At 37.1% G+C, this 13944-nt stretch overlaps 1 pseudogene; it reads right to left on the bottom strand.

The window, feature by feature from the left end:
• Positions 1–5015: 5015 nt before the first annotated feature.
• On the bottom strand, positions 5016–5418 carry LOC141522902 (ubiquitin-conjugating enzyme E2 G2 pseudogene; annotated as a pseudogene).
• Positions 5419–13944: the final 8526 nt, after the last annotated feature.

Here is a 13944-nt window from a genome sequence, read left to right as displayed (position 1 = left end):
AGCCAGACACCGACATCATGATGTCATTTTGGTCCTTCTGAAACTCAAAGGACAAAAAACAAACAACTATAGGATAAGTTCTAGGGAAACAGATTAAAGCAAAAAAGGGATTCCCTGCCCTTAATAGTCTCATATTCTTTTTGGTGAAGAACCACATATGAAAGGAAACTGAAAATCAGGGGAGGTCCCAATGAAAATATCCCGCCTGGTGGCACATCTGGGATGGGAATGAAGGTTAGCTAGGCTAGATCCCTTCCCAGAACAGAGGCCCTATTCTGGCTCACCTCAAGTGCCCTGACGCAAAAGGGGAGAATTACTCTGAGCTTTACTTGGAAGGTGTTTCAAGAGTGTGTCCTGGGCCATGAGCTGTCCTGAACAATAACAAACGTTACCACATTAAAGTTAGGATCCTACCCCAGAGATTCCCTTTAAATTGACTGAGTATACCTCTCATATTTTACTTGTGTAAGAAATATGTGGTGTATATATAAGTGACCATCTAGATATAAAAAGAGTGACTTAGCAGATACATGGATAGATAAGATCTGGCCCATCTTTGTAAAGAGCAGGAAGAGGGCAGTATAGGTACTACCAGTGGTTTACCTGGGATGAGGGATGCAGAATTCACAACTAGACATATCTATTTACCATACTTCAAATTTCTCCAATTTAGAGTATAATGCTAAGGGGTTCAGAACAAAAGTCAGTTCCCTTATTACTCTCTAGGGAGAAGGTAGATTTTAATTTACACTCACCAGCTTAGACCTGAGTTCGAATTCAGATATTTACTAGCTGTGTAGCCCTGGGCAAGATTTAACCTCTGCTGCTTCAAGTTTCTCAACAGTGAAATGGTGATATATATTTCTCAGGGTTGTTCGGAGGATTAAATTAGCTATTTTCAGCGGGGTTTTTTTAGGTTTTTGCAAGGCAAATAGGGTTAAGTGGCTTACCCAAGACCACACAGCTAGGTAATTATTAAGTGTCTGAGACCGGATTTGAACCCAGGTACTCCTGACTCCAAGGCCAGTGCTTTATCCACTACGCCACCTAGCTGCCCCTAAATTAGCTATTTTCAAAAGAATCTAGCACAGGGTCTAGCACTTTATACATATTTATTTCTTTTCTTTCATTCATCTTTTCTTTCCTACATGCTGCAGTTCAGCATTCAAAAGTCTGTACCCTTCTCTCTTTCAAATTATATTTCCTCTATCTTCCTTACTCAGGTATATAGTTCATTTGGATTTCCCTCCAAGGGGAAACACATAAAACTGTAGTTCTCTCAGGGGGAAAAACCAAAACAGCAACATTTCCTAGAACTGATCAGAAGCTTAGGTATATTGTCTATTGTCTATAGTCTATATGTTGTATTCCCCAATGGAATGGAAGCACCTTGAGCCTAGGCTTTTTTTTTTTGGCTTTTGAATCTGGAGTACTTAACATAGGCTTTAACATGTAATTTTCTTTTAGAAAATACTTGTTGAATTGAATTAAGTTAAATATTGACTGAATCAAAACTCCAGCAGTTCATTCATAAAACAATTAAGAAGCATTGGCTGTCTGCTAGGCACTATTGGAATTTAGGAGACAAAAAAAGACATATGCCTGTTCTCCAAGAGCCCACAAAGTTATTACTCTTGCCCCTACTAGTCTAAGTGTTCTTGAGGGATGAGCACAATCCTCTTTTGCTCATCCCTGCATTCTGAAGTATATCTTACAGAGTGATGAACAAGGGAGAGTTCCTTTTGAATGAATGAACAAAGTAACAAAAGAAATTTAGGTTTAAAACTGAAAGTAATCAAGAGTTGTATGTCCATCTAACACGTTGGGCTATCTTGTGCTCACATCATACATGTAGAATTTTACTATGGAGAATAATTTAATTCCAGCTTTTCCTTCATAGTACCAGACAAGTTTGGCCAAAGTTTCAGAACTGGAAGGAATCTTCCAGTATAATAAACACCACATTTCATAGATAAGGAAACTGCAGGCAAAAAAGTAGAAATTACTTGCCTAGGAGGATCAAGAAAATAGTAAACTGCAGAAGGAAAAACTTGAACTCAGGCCCTCTGTGGAATCAATCCTATGAGTTATTACAGGCAAATTTCTTTATTTTGCAACTGAGTGACAGAATTGTGAAATGTTTAAGTAATTAGGCTGGAGAGTAATCAAACACTTTCTTACGGATTTGATTGAGAAGAAAAATTATGCAAAATCCCATTTTGCGCATAAAGTAGACATTCAAAAAGTGCAACTTTATTTAGTCTGCTTTGGTAATGAGCTGAGAATGTTCTGGGTGAAGGAAATCAAAGAATTTATTTGGGTTGCAAATGAATGACACAAGTCTTCAGACAGACCCAGCAAATCTCCAAATATTATGCCTCCCCTGAAATATAAATATTAATACAGTATAATGGTTACTGATTGCATTCAGAATAGAGTCTACTGTAGCCCCTATCTAGAGTCACAGATAAGACTACCTCCAAAGAAATTCAGGCCAGTCAATGTGCAGTTCTAAAAACTTATTAGCATAGGACTGCAGGGCAATAACATCTAAGAAAAACATCTCGGATCAATAAATGAGACCTGCAGAAGACCTTAATTTAGAAAGATCAAAGTCATCCACTGTATCTTGGGCCATCATCAATCATCTTGATCTTTGTCTTGCCACTGGACTTCAATGACTGAAGGAGAGAGTGAACCTGATGATTTTACACAGCTGTGCCTCTCCTTCATATCTAATTTTGGTGAAAGTTAAGGTCCTCTTTGAGAATAATAAATGAACAACATGGATGTTACCTTCCTTGAAGTAGCAGCCCTCTCCCTGTGCCTTTCTCTCTCTATTTAGACTGTGGTGCTAGTTCTCTTGCTAACCTCTTAAGATTAGAGCATCTTCTAATGAGGCAGGGTGATGAAATGGTAAGAGCACTGGATCTAGAGGCAGATTTGTTCTGAAAAGGATCTTAGTGACTGAAAGCTCAATGTGAGTCATTATTACAATGTGGCAGCAAAGAAAACTAATGCAATTTTGTGCTACAATAAGAGAGCATAACTCCTAGGAATAGGGAAGAGATAGTTCAGTAATCCTCTATACTCATTAGTTCTCACCTGGAGTATCACGTTTGGGTGTGCACAATTTTAGAAGAACTTTGATGTTAGAGATCATTCAGAGAATGGCAACTAAGATGGTGAAGGACCTCTATACCATATCATATGACAATGGGTTGAAGGAATTGAGCATGTTTAACCTTGTGAAGAGAAGACTGGAGGGTTGGAGAACACAATAGCTTTCTTCAAATATTTGAAAGGTAGTTACATGGAAGAGAGATTAGATTTGTTCTACCAAAAGGACAGAAGTTGCAAAAGAAAAGGCAAATTTAGTCCTGATGTCAGGAAAAACTTCTTAATCTTTAGATCAAAAGTAGAATGGGGGCGGCTAGGTGGTGCAGTGGATAAAGCACTGGCCTTGGAGTCAGGAGTACCTGGGTTCAAATCCGGTCTCAGACACTTAATAATTACCTAGCTGTGTGGTCTTGGGCAAGCCACTTAACCCCATTTGCCTTGCAAAAACCCAAAAGTAGAATGAACTGTCTCAGAGGTGATGGGACTTACCCTGCTTTACAGATAATCAGGATGGATGACCATTAGATATATTATAGTGGAAATTTCTTTCGTTTGTGGGTTGTATTAGATAACATTTCTAATTTTCAATTCTTTTTTAAAGTCAATATATAACTTTATTTTTAAAAAAATTGCATGGAGGGAAAGAGGTTAAAACAAATAAAACTTTTGATGGGCTGGTGCTCTATCCAGTGTTCCACCTAGCTGCCCCAAACATTTCTTAGAGACTGAGATTTATGCATTAGTCAGTAGAGACTTCCTGTGGTTGATATAACTGGGTTGTGAATTCTGATAGTCTACCTTTAGAAGTGGGAGTGAAGTGGAGTATTATACAATACCTGCAAATTTATAAGGTTTTAGTAATCATTATGTGCAGGAGAGGAACCAGATTGATTTAGAACCCTCCGAGTCAAAGTTGTAGTTAAGGGAATGGTCAGGCATGGGCTTCATTTACTGACTGTGGGAGTCAAGAGAACATGAGTTCAAATCCAATCTCAGACACTTGATACTTACTAGCTGGCTGGGGCAAGTCACTTAACCCCCATTGTCCAACAAAAACAAAAACAAACAAAATAAAACAAATGTTGCAAATACTTGTTGATTTTTAAAACATATTAATTTAGGGTTTTTCTATTGAATCCACATACATGCATACACACACACACACACACACACACACATTCTTTTTTGTTGACCCACATTATAAAAAATGGCAACTGCTAAAAATATTTTTGGGTTTGAAAGTAATAGACATGTGAAAAGAAGATTATTTTACTAAGACATAAGAGAACTATATTTGCCAAATTAAGGACAGAATTTGATTGTAGGTATTCCCTGTGTGACACATACATAAATACACAACAATTATGTAAATATTCATCCATTGAACTGAAAACTGCTTCTACATACAACCCTTCTGTTTCTCTTCTCCATTGACTTGAAGGAGGAGCATTTCTCATTGTCTTCCACTGAAAGTCTATCAAGGAAGGGGCATGAGAAGGTGACTAGTTCTTGTGAGGAATTACTAGCAGTAAAGATCCTTATCTTCAAAGAGGGGGGGGGAGGGAGGGAGGGAGAGAGAGAGAGAGAGAGAGAGAGAGAGAGAGAGAGAGAGAGAGAGAGAGAGAGAGAGAGATCTCCCTGGCAGCCATCTAAGGAATATTCCAAAAACATAGTAAGTTGCCATCCATCTAACAAAAGGAGAATCTAGGAACACAGAGCAGAGCATTTCAGTATGAGGAGGAGAAAAAGACAAGAGAGGTTTCTCTTTCTGGACCCTAGCACAGTACCATAGTCATCAACCAACAATTCAGAAAGAATTGAGCTGTGACTATGTCATTTTGTGGAGGGGTGAAAAAGGATAGGGGGAAGGAGAAGAGAAATAAACGGAAGAGGTCCTAAAACCAGAGGGACTTTTGAACAATCTGCTTGATAATTTGCTAAAATTGTTCTCTATCATCCCACCATGTTCTAGAAGCATCCTCCTTAGCACCACTCTCTTCACTTAGTTCTGTCAATATGGTCACTGCTAAAAGGAATTCTCCATTCTCTACCCAGTATTCCACCCCACAGTGCTGTTCTCCTAGGCCATGGAATCAGCCTAGGAGCTGAAGGATGGAAATGCAAATCCTTTTGTCAGGATAAATGTTTGCATGAAATAAATCACAGGTAAGCCTATGTTGGGGGCCAGAGGGAATCCAGGGGAAAGCTCAGAATTGCAGGAAAAATATTAAACTTAAAATGGGTGTTTTCTGGGCCCATGATCAAGACTTCTCATGCAAAAAAATTCTCTTCAGTCATTGGGCCTCAGATGGATTCAGCATCAGTTGCTTGTACTGGAACATGACCAACCATCCTGCTTCTTCCTCTTCCTCCACTGACCCTGCTCCTTTACCTTTCAAATTCTGTAAACCCTGTGATTCAATGACCTGAGTTCATATAATTAATATGTGACTTTGGGCAAATAGATTAATCTCCCTGGACCTCAATTTTCTCTAAGTCCTTCCAAATCTATGATCCTTTGAACTACGGCATTATCCCAACTACTCTTGCCTCTCTCCCAACTACTCTTCAGGTAGGCCTCAAGTACATAGTTGGGAATATTCTTCTTTGCTCTACTCTTCCCAGAAAACTCTCTTACAAGTAGGTTTTAATGGGAGGTGTGCTTTAGGATCCCAAGGATTGTGTCATCCGCTACTTATTGAGTAAACACTTAGAGTAACTCTCAGAAATGATTGTGTATTTTTGAGAAAAAAGTTATAGTGCACTTGTCACCTTCCATATATATATATATATATATATATATATATATATATATATATATATTAAGGAAGACAAAATTCTAAAGATTGATGACAGAAATTGCAACTTTCTAGAGATTCTTACCTATGTTACCAGGTTCTCTTGTTCATCATAAAATAGTATATGATATTTAAATTTCACAATTTTAAAATGTTCTTTTTTTCAAAAGATGAAGAGTTGATGCATCACTTATCATGCAAGGTTGGCACACCTGGAGCTCCTTCCACAAAGAAGCTCAACTTTGTCTTTGTCATAATATGGTAGTAATCCAGACTTCTCAAAGACTGTGGAAACAGAGATTCTAACAAGCCATAAAGGTTGTTAGGACAACCTAGCTAAAGATAGAGAGACTCATTTCAGAAGGTTGGCCACCAGTGTTTCATTGTTCTGAAGAAAGTGACTGGTGTTGCTAAGATGATATAGACCAGTCAGGAGCTCCTTGAGAGCTGTGAGTGCCTGGCTCATAGTTGATGCTTAATAGATGCTTGTTAATTGACTTGTTGACTAAATGGTAATATTCTTATTGCTCTAGAACTTTTGTCTACTGATCAACAGGAATCAAATCACACACACACACACTAACCTCATTATAAATGACACCAGAGACATAAAGAAGTTGTAGCTAAGAAAGATAGCTTATATATTCTGCCTAGAGCAGTAAGTTGTATTTGTTTTATAGCTTATAACAATTTGTATTTATGTACTGCTTTAAGGTTAATATAGCATTTTCATCATAACCTTGTAAGATTAATTAGTACAAATATTACCTCTATTTTAAAAAATGAGCCTGAATCTTCAAGAGATTCAGTGACCTGCCCAGGGTCATAGATCAGACAATATCAGAACCAGAATTTGGACTGAGATTCCAAAGTTTAAAATTCTTTCCATTACACATCACCATTTCTAGAAGGATAAAAAACATTTGTGAACTGAAACAAATCTACCACCATACCTACTGTTAAGTGTGCTAATCAGTGACAATAGTGAAACATTTAGATTTACCCACCTCTGTACCTTGACAGTAGCACTTAAGAATATGATGTTGGAAGAGGACAGAATTTTATTCATTGCTCAGTTTTCAAGATAATTCACACATGAGAAGACTTAAAAATGGAAAAGATTATTGATGGTATTTTTTATCAATATCAAAAACGAAAGGAAGACTGAGAATTCAACAAATACTAACTCATATGTCCATTTTCTTTATGAGAATGGTCTGTGAATGAATCTTACTTGTTCTACCTAGTTTGAGGCTCTAAGTTGCTGTATTAATGATTTCAAGCATAGAGCTTAGTCATAGAAACCCCAAACATGTAGTGTCTAAATACCCTAAGCTTTCCTTTTTAATGAATCCTAGCTCCTCAGACCTTTCAATCCCTACATGGATTATAATAGGAATAAAATTGAGTTTATATTGAATTTCATAATGGGTTATCACTGAGTATATGACATATCATTAAACTGGAACTTAATAAATTTAAATATTTGCTACCAAATTTATTCTTTTATGCTTTTTTTCCTTAGGAGTTCTCTCAAAGTCTGGAGAGGTTAAATTTATTATTAATAGTGGTTTTAATTAAACTCTTCTTCCACTAACTATTATTACTGAAAGAATTTTTTTTTAAATCAACATTTGATTTTTATTGGGAAAAATTCCAATTTTCCACAGGTGTCAATTACAGATTGAATTCAATTGTTTGACAAATTGAAGGAATTTTATATGGCATTAACTTTATGTTCCTAAAGAGAATTAGGTAATTTTTTTTAAATGAATAAACTAATAATTACTCCAAAACATACAGGGTACACCAAATTGAAGAGTGAGGAAACAGTGGGGGAAAGAAATTCAGAAAGAATAGTAAAATGAAGCAGGTGAAAAGTGGAAATTGACAATCAACTCACTTCCTCATCTTTTCCCATAATCTCCCCACCACCCACTTAAAGCACAGATGGAAAAACCCTGAGATATCTTTGTCAGGTGAGAATAATCAATCAGAGGCGTGAACAAGGACAAGACATCAATCAATCACAAAATTTAAACAAAATTTGTAAAGTCCTTAATCAGTTCAGATGTCTTTAAAACCATTGAATGAACTGGGTGACCTTTGCACAGATTATTTGAGGAAATTTGATCATATCCTGTCAGTTGTCTTTATAAAATGCAAGAATAAGAAACCAAGATATTTGAATCCTTGGAAGTTGAATCCTCCTAGCCAAATGCCTGAAAAAGACTCCATAGGAAAGAGGAGAACTCTAAGTCCTGGTCCCTATCCTGGCATCAGTCTTTGGCCCCCTTGGGCTAAAAGAGGACCTCATGAATTTGAGAGGGTCTGGAAGAATTTAGACTACTCATCCATATCCTAATAGCACCCTCAAGAACCACTGATTTCAGTGTCTGCCTTAAGAACTGAAGACAGACTAGAATCAACAAGAAAGGCAGAGTCAAGGTTGTAAAATAAAAAGAACATCTTGATAATCATGGGGAAGCACACCGATGGGGGCCTGTGAGCTCTGCAGTATTTTACAGACATCCCAACTCTTCAGGGCTCCTCCTAAACCCCTGAGGCAGAGCAGAAGCCTAACAATTCTCTAAGGACTAAGCCTGTCAGTGTAAATGGGGATTAGAAGAAGAATAGCTCAAGTTCAAATGACATATGTGATTTATAAAGAAAAAAAGTTAAAGGTTTAGAAATTAATAGTAATGTGCTAAAGGAAACTATGGACTATTTATAGGCATACAAAGATAAATATCACTTCCAATAAGGGCTGACTTGCAAGATATTTAGCTGTTGGATATTCAGGAAAATGAATGAAAATAAAGATTCATAGAAAAGCGTCTATCTTCTTAGATCTCCTTGGGTTAGGATATTGTCTCTATAAAGAAAGTTCCTCTTTAAGGATTTTGGAGAAATTTCTAACATTTTTTGAGCTTAATTTCATAGATACTGGCATTTTGCTGTGGATTTAGAAAGGGAAATTGGAATCATGGAACAAAATTAGAGCTAAATCAACTAAAATGCACATACATGGATTTAATAATTTAGTTAAACACAATTATTATCTTTGCCATAATTATTCTGTGTTGTGGCTTGCTTCCTTGGGGCCCACAGTGATGACCTCCCTCCTGGAGGGGAGCTGAGAATAAGGAGTCAAGCCACTACTGCCTTATGCCTCCAGCTCCATTCTATTACTGCTTAGCTATTACATATATACTGTTAGGTCTTCCAGGGTAGAACAAAAAATAATGAGGTAATTGGAGTGAACCAAGCGAGGTGTACATGCAGCGTCCAGGATAAGGGGGTATGTTAGGGGGAGGTGGTAAAACACAGCTGTGTCTAGTGCCCTTGGTTGGTGCGATGGAATGTCCAGCTCCCAAGGACTCCTGCTCCCAAGGACTACAGCACACCTTTATCTCTAAGGGCGGCTTGCCAGCTCCTGAGACTGTCCAGGTGGTGGTCCATTAGAATAGCCTGTGTTCCCACAATTCTGCATGGTTAAGAATAATTGATGACCAAGGTCAGCACATCTTTGCAGTTATGAAATATTTTGTAGGTTGGTTTTGGTTGTAACAAATAAGATACCAAAAGTACGCATGCATAGAATTTTTTTAAGTTATTCATTTAGAGATTCATTCAACTGAACTAAGTTCTGCTTTATACTTTCAATGTTCATAAGACTTTTATTTTAAAGCTATATTTATGAATTTCAAATGCTATAATTGTAGAAATTATTTAATTAATTAATTAATACTTGAGAATGATACTTAAGAAATAATGACTTTAAGGGGTTAGAATCTCTTGGATTTGAGTGCTTCTATAATAGAACATTTGTCTGGGAAACATGATGCTTCTCTGGTGAATAATTGTTCAAATATTTTAAATTTGTATTCTTTAGTATATCAAGCGTTCACTTGGTTTTGGCAAGCATCACAAAAGACTTTGAGAAAAAAGATTAAGGTACAGTTGAGTGTTCAATAGGTATTAACTATTACCCAAACTAATGGCTTCAATATTTGATTCTCCAGCCAAAGAAAAAACAAATATGACTTTATACCTGATAATTAGTTAAAAAGATATCTGAAAGTTTTTCATGAATTTTCAGACTAAAAATAAATTGAAATTATGAACTTTGGGCTTAAAGTATAAATTCAAATCATAAATGAATGGGCATTCCAGTGGATAGAACACTGGTCCTGGAGTCAGGAGTATGTGAGTTCAAATCTGACCTCATGTACCTTAGCTGTGTGACCTTGGGCAAGTCACTTAATACCATTGCCTTAAAATAAAGAAATAAATAAAATTTAAAAAAATAAATAAAAATGAAAGGACATTCAAAGGTCCTTTGAACATAGTAATTGGAGAATTGGACTGGAACCTTAAAATTCTAGATAATGTTAAAAAGGCTATTTGGATTTTCTAAAATTATACATGAACTTATCTATACAAAATTCCTCTTCCTCATCAGATGGAATGATAGTTCCATAAGTAGCTTATTAAAGAGTTTGATACTTTATCTAATTTTAATCTAATATTCATTAAGTCAATAATTTAAGAACTCAGAATATCAATCAAAAGAACTAGGAAAATCCCTAACAGTAAAATAAGCTATTGGGGAATGGCTAAACAAATTGTGGTATATGGATGTAATGAAATATTACTGTACAATAAGAAAACCATGGACAGATCTTTACAAACTGCTAAAGAGTTGAAGTAGGTAGGTGGAGCCAAGATGGCAGCAAGAGAACAGCATTTCCTAGGCTCTCTCAAAAATATTCCAAAAAGCTTAAAATTATGGCTCTAACTAAATTTTCGAGAGATAGAATCCACGGAAAGAACTAGTGAGGCAATTTTCCAGCACAAGATAGCCTAGAAGACAGTGGGAAAACCGTTTCATTGGGGTGGAAGGGGTGACAGCACAATCAGGATTATTGCACTGGAGCGAAGGAGCGCCAATCTTCCAGGAACAGCCTTCTTGGCGCCTGGATGCCTGGGTCCTGGGGAGCCCAGCAGCAGAAGCAGTTTCCTGACCTGGCAACCCAGGGAACACCAAGCACAACTTGGAAGATTAGCGGGGAAACCTCCTGCCGGAATGAGTGGGAGCCAGGGTGGCCTGAGCACAGCCACAGCCATCAGCATAGCTGCAACCCTCAAAGCAGTCCTGATCCCAGGATATGGAAGCAGGCACACAGAGCTGCCTGGCAGCCGTTTCCAGCATGTTCAGCCCATGGAAGGTAAGGGGTTGGGGATGGGGACACTGTCAAGGTCTCTCCTTTGGCCCTGGGACAGGATTCTTGTGCTTTATCCATATTCAGACCTTAATTGCAGTCTGGGGGCCTCCCATTGTCATCCACAGACCAGAACACAAGCAGGAGAGCAGTCAGAGCCTCACATACTGAGGTCCTTGTGGGGGTGTCCCAATAATACTTAAAAGCTCAGGAAGCACCCAAAACCAGTCACAGACTGGGGAAATGAGTAAACAGAAAAAAAAGAAACCTGACCACAGACAATCAATTACTTTTTTCTCATGGAGGACCAAAACTTACAATCAGAAGATAAGAAAGTTCCAACACCTGCATCTAAATTCTCCAAGAACTATAGAAGGGCTCAAGCTATTTTGAGCTCAAAAAAGATTTTGAAAATCAAGTAAGGGAGGTAGAGGAAAAATTGGGAAGAGAAATGATAGATACAGGAAAAACATGAAAACTAACTCAACAGTTTAGTTAAGGGGATCCAAAAAAATGCTGAAGAAAATAACATACTAAAAACTAGTTTAGGTCAAATGGAAAAAAAACAGTTCAAAAAGCTCTCTGAAGAAAACAAATCTTTCAAATGTAGAATGGAGCTAAAGGAAGCTAATGACTGTGAGGAATCAAGACACAATAAAACAATATCAAAAGAATGAAAAACTAGAAGAAAAACATGAAGTATCTTACTTTAAAAAATGGATCTGGAAAATAGATAGAGAAGAGACAATTTAAAAATTATTGGGCTACCAGAAAGTAGTCTTGACTTCATTTTTAAAGAGCCTAGAGGCAGAGGGCAAAATAGAAATTGAGAGAATCCACCCATCTCCTCTTGAAAGAGATCCAGAAAAAATAACTCCCAGGAATATTATAGCCAAGTTCTGCCAGAACTCCCAAGTCAAAGAGAAAATACTACAAGCAGCCAAAACAAAACAATTCAAATATTGTGGAGCTACAGTCAGGATCACACAGGACTTAGCAGCATCCTCATTAAGGGCTTTCAGGGCTTGGAATACAATATTCCTGGAAGGCAAAAGAGCTTGGAATGCAAATGAAAATCAACTACCCAGGCAAAACTGAACATCCTCTTCCAGGGTAAAAGATGGACTTTCAATGAAATGGGAATTTCAAATGTTCCTGTTGAATGGAAAGTTTGATCTTCAAGTATAGGACTCAGCTGATGCATGGAGAGGGTAGACAAGAAGGGTAAATTATGAGGAATTCAATTATGGTGAACTATGTGTATTCCTGCATGGAAAGATGATACTGATAATATTCATATGAACCTTCTCATTTATTAGAGCAGGTAGAAGGAGCTTTTATAGTTGAGACATAGGAGAGAGCTGAATTTGAGGTATAAAATATTTTTAAATGGAGTCAATGGGTGAAAAGGAAATGTACTGGGATAAAGGAAAGGAGAGGTAGAATAGACTAAAATATTTCATGTAAAAGAGTCAAGAAATAATTTTTGCAATGGTATGGGAGGGGGAAGGTGAGGGAGAATGAGGGAGCTTCATTTTCATTGGAAATGACTCAAAAAGGAAACTATATATATATATATATATATATATATATATATATATATACTTAATAGAGCATAGAAATCTAGAAAAGGAGAGAAAGAGAATGGGAGAAAGGGGATGGGGAGGATAGTCAGATATATAATACATTTTCTTTTTTACTTTTTGCAAAGTAGTGGGATTGGATGGCCTGTCTAGGACATCCAGGTGGGGTGCTGGGTCTTTGGGGTAGAATGTAGGCTTGGCCTCAGGGCTGGTGCTCTTTCCACTGTGCCACCCAGGTGTCCCACAGTACACTTTTTAAAAAATTTATCTAAGGCAATAGAGTTAAGTGACTAGCTCAAGGTCACACAGCTAGGCAATTATTATGTGTCTGAGGTCAAATTTGAACTCAGTTCTTCCTGACTCCATATCAGTGTACTATCCACTATGCCACTTAGCTGCCCCATACTTTTGATGAGGGACACAGTGAAAAGAGAGAGAAAATAAAAAAATTAGTATTGAGGAGAAATGGATGGAGGGAATTAAAATCAGCAACATTAACTGTGGAAGTAACTTCTCTGATGGACTTATGATAAAGAATGTGATCCACCTCAGGACAGAGCTGAATGGTATTCGAACACAGACTGAAGCACATTTTTTTTTCTGTCTTTCACTTTATTTCTCTTGAGATTTTTTTTTTATTTTTGTGGGGGGGAGGGGGAATTATGTTTACTCTTACAAGACTATCTTAGTAATGTATAAATAAATTTTTAAAAAGTAAATTTTTTGAGTTTTTTTTTTTTGCAAGGCAATGGGATTAAGTGACTTGCCCAAGGCCACACAGTTAGGTAATTATTAAGTCTGAGGTCAGATTTGAATTCAGGTACTCCTGACTCCAGGGCCAGTACTTTATCCACACTGAGCCACCTAGCTGCCCCTAAAAAGTAAATTTTAAAAAACGTTGAAGTAAACAGAGCCAAAAGACAAATAAACCCTCAACATACACAATAACTATACCAATATAAATGGAAAGAATTACACATTTACACCAAAAAAAGCAAAAGGAGAAGTTAAAAAGAAAAAATCAAGCAGAATTTGGTTAAAAAAGTATGAGAGGGTACCTCAATCACACTTCCATGGAGATGTTACACATTGCACATATTTTAAGGCTTTTTCAATATATTAATCAGTTGTGGGTTTTTTTCCTCTCTAAAAATACTTTTTGTTTTATGGTAGGATTTTCTGGGAGGGCTAGGAGGAGAGGAGAAGAAAGAAAGGATA

The sequence above is a fragment of the Macrotis lagotis genome, chromosome 4 (genome assembly GCF_037893015.1).
Source record: "Macrotis lagotis isolate mMagLag1 chromosome 4, bilby.v1.9.chrom.fasta, whole genome shotgun sequence".
Classification (NCBI taxonomy): Eukaryota; Metazoa; Chordata; class Mammalia; order Peramelemorphia; family Peramelidae; genus Macrotis; species Macrotis lagotis.
This window is presented reverse-complemented; position numbering and strand designations above follow the sequence as displayed.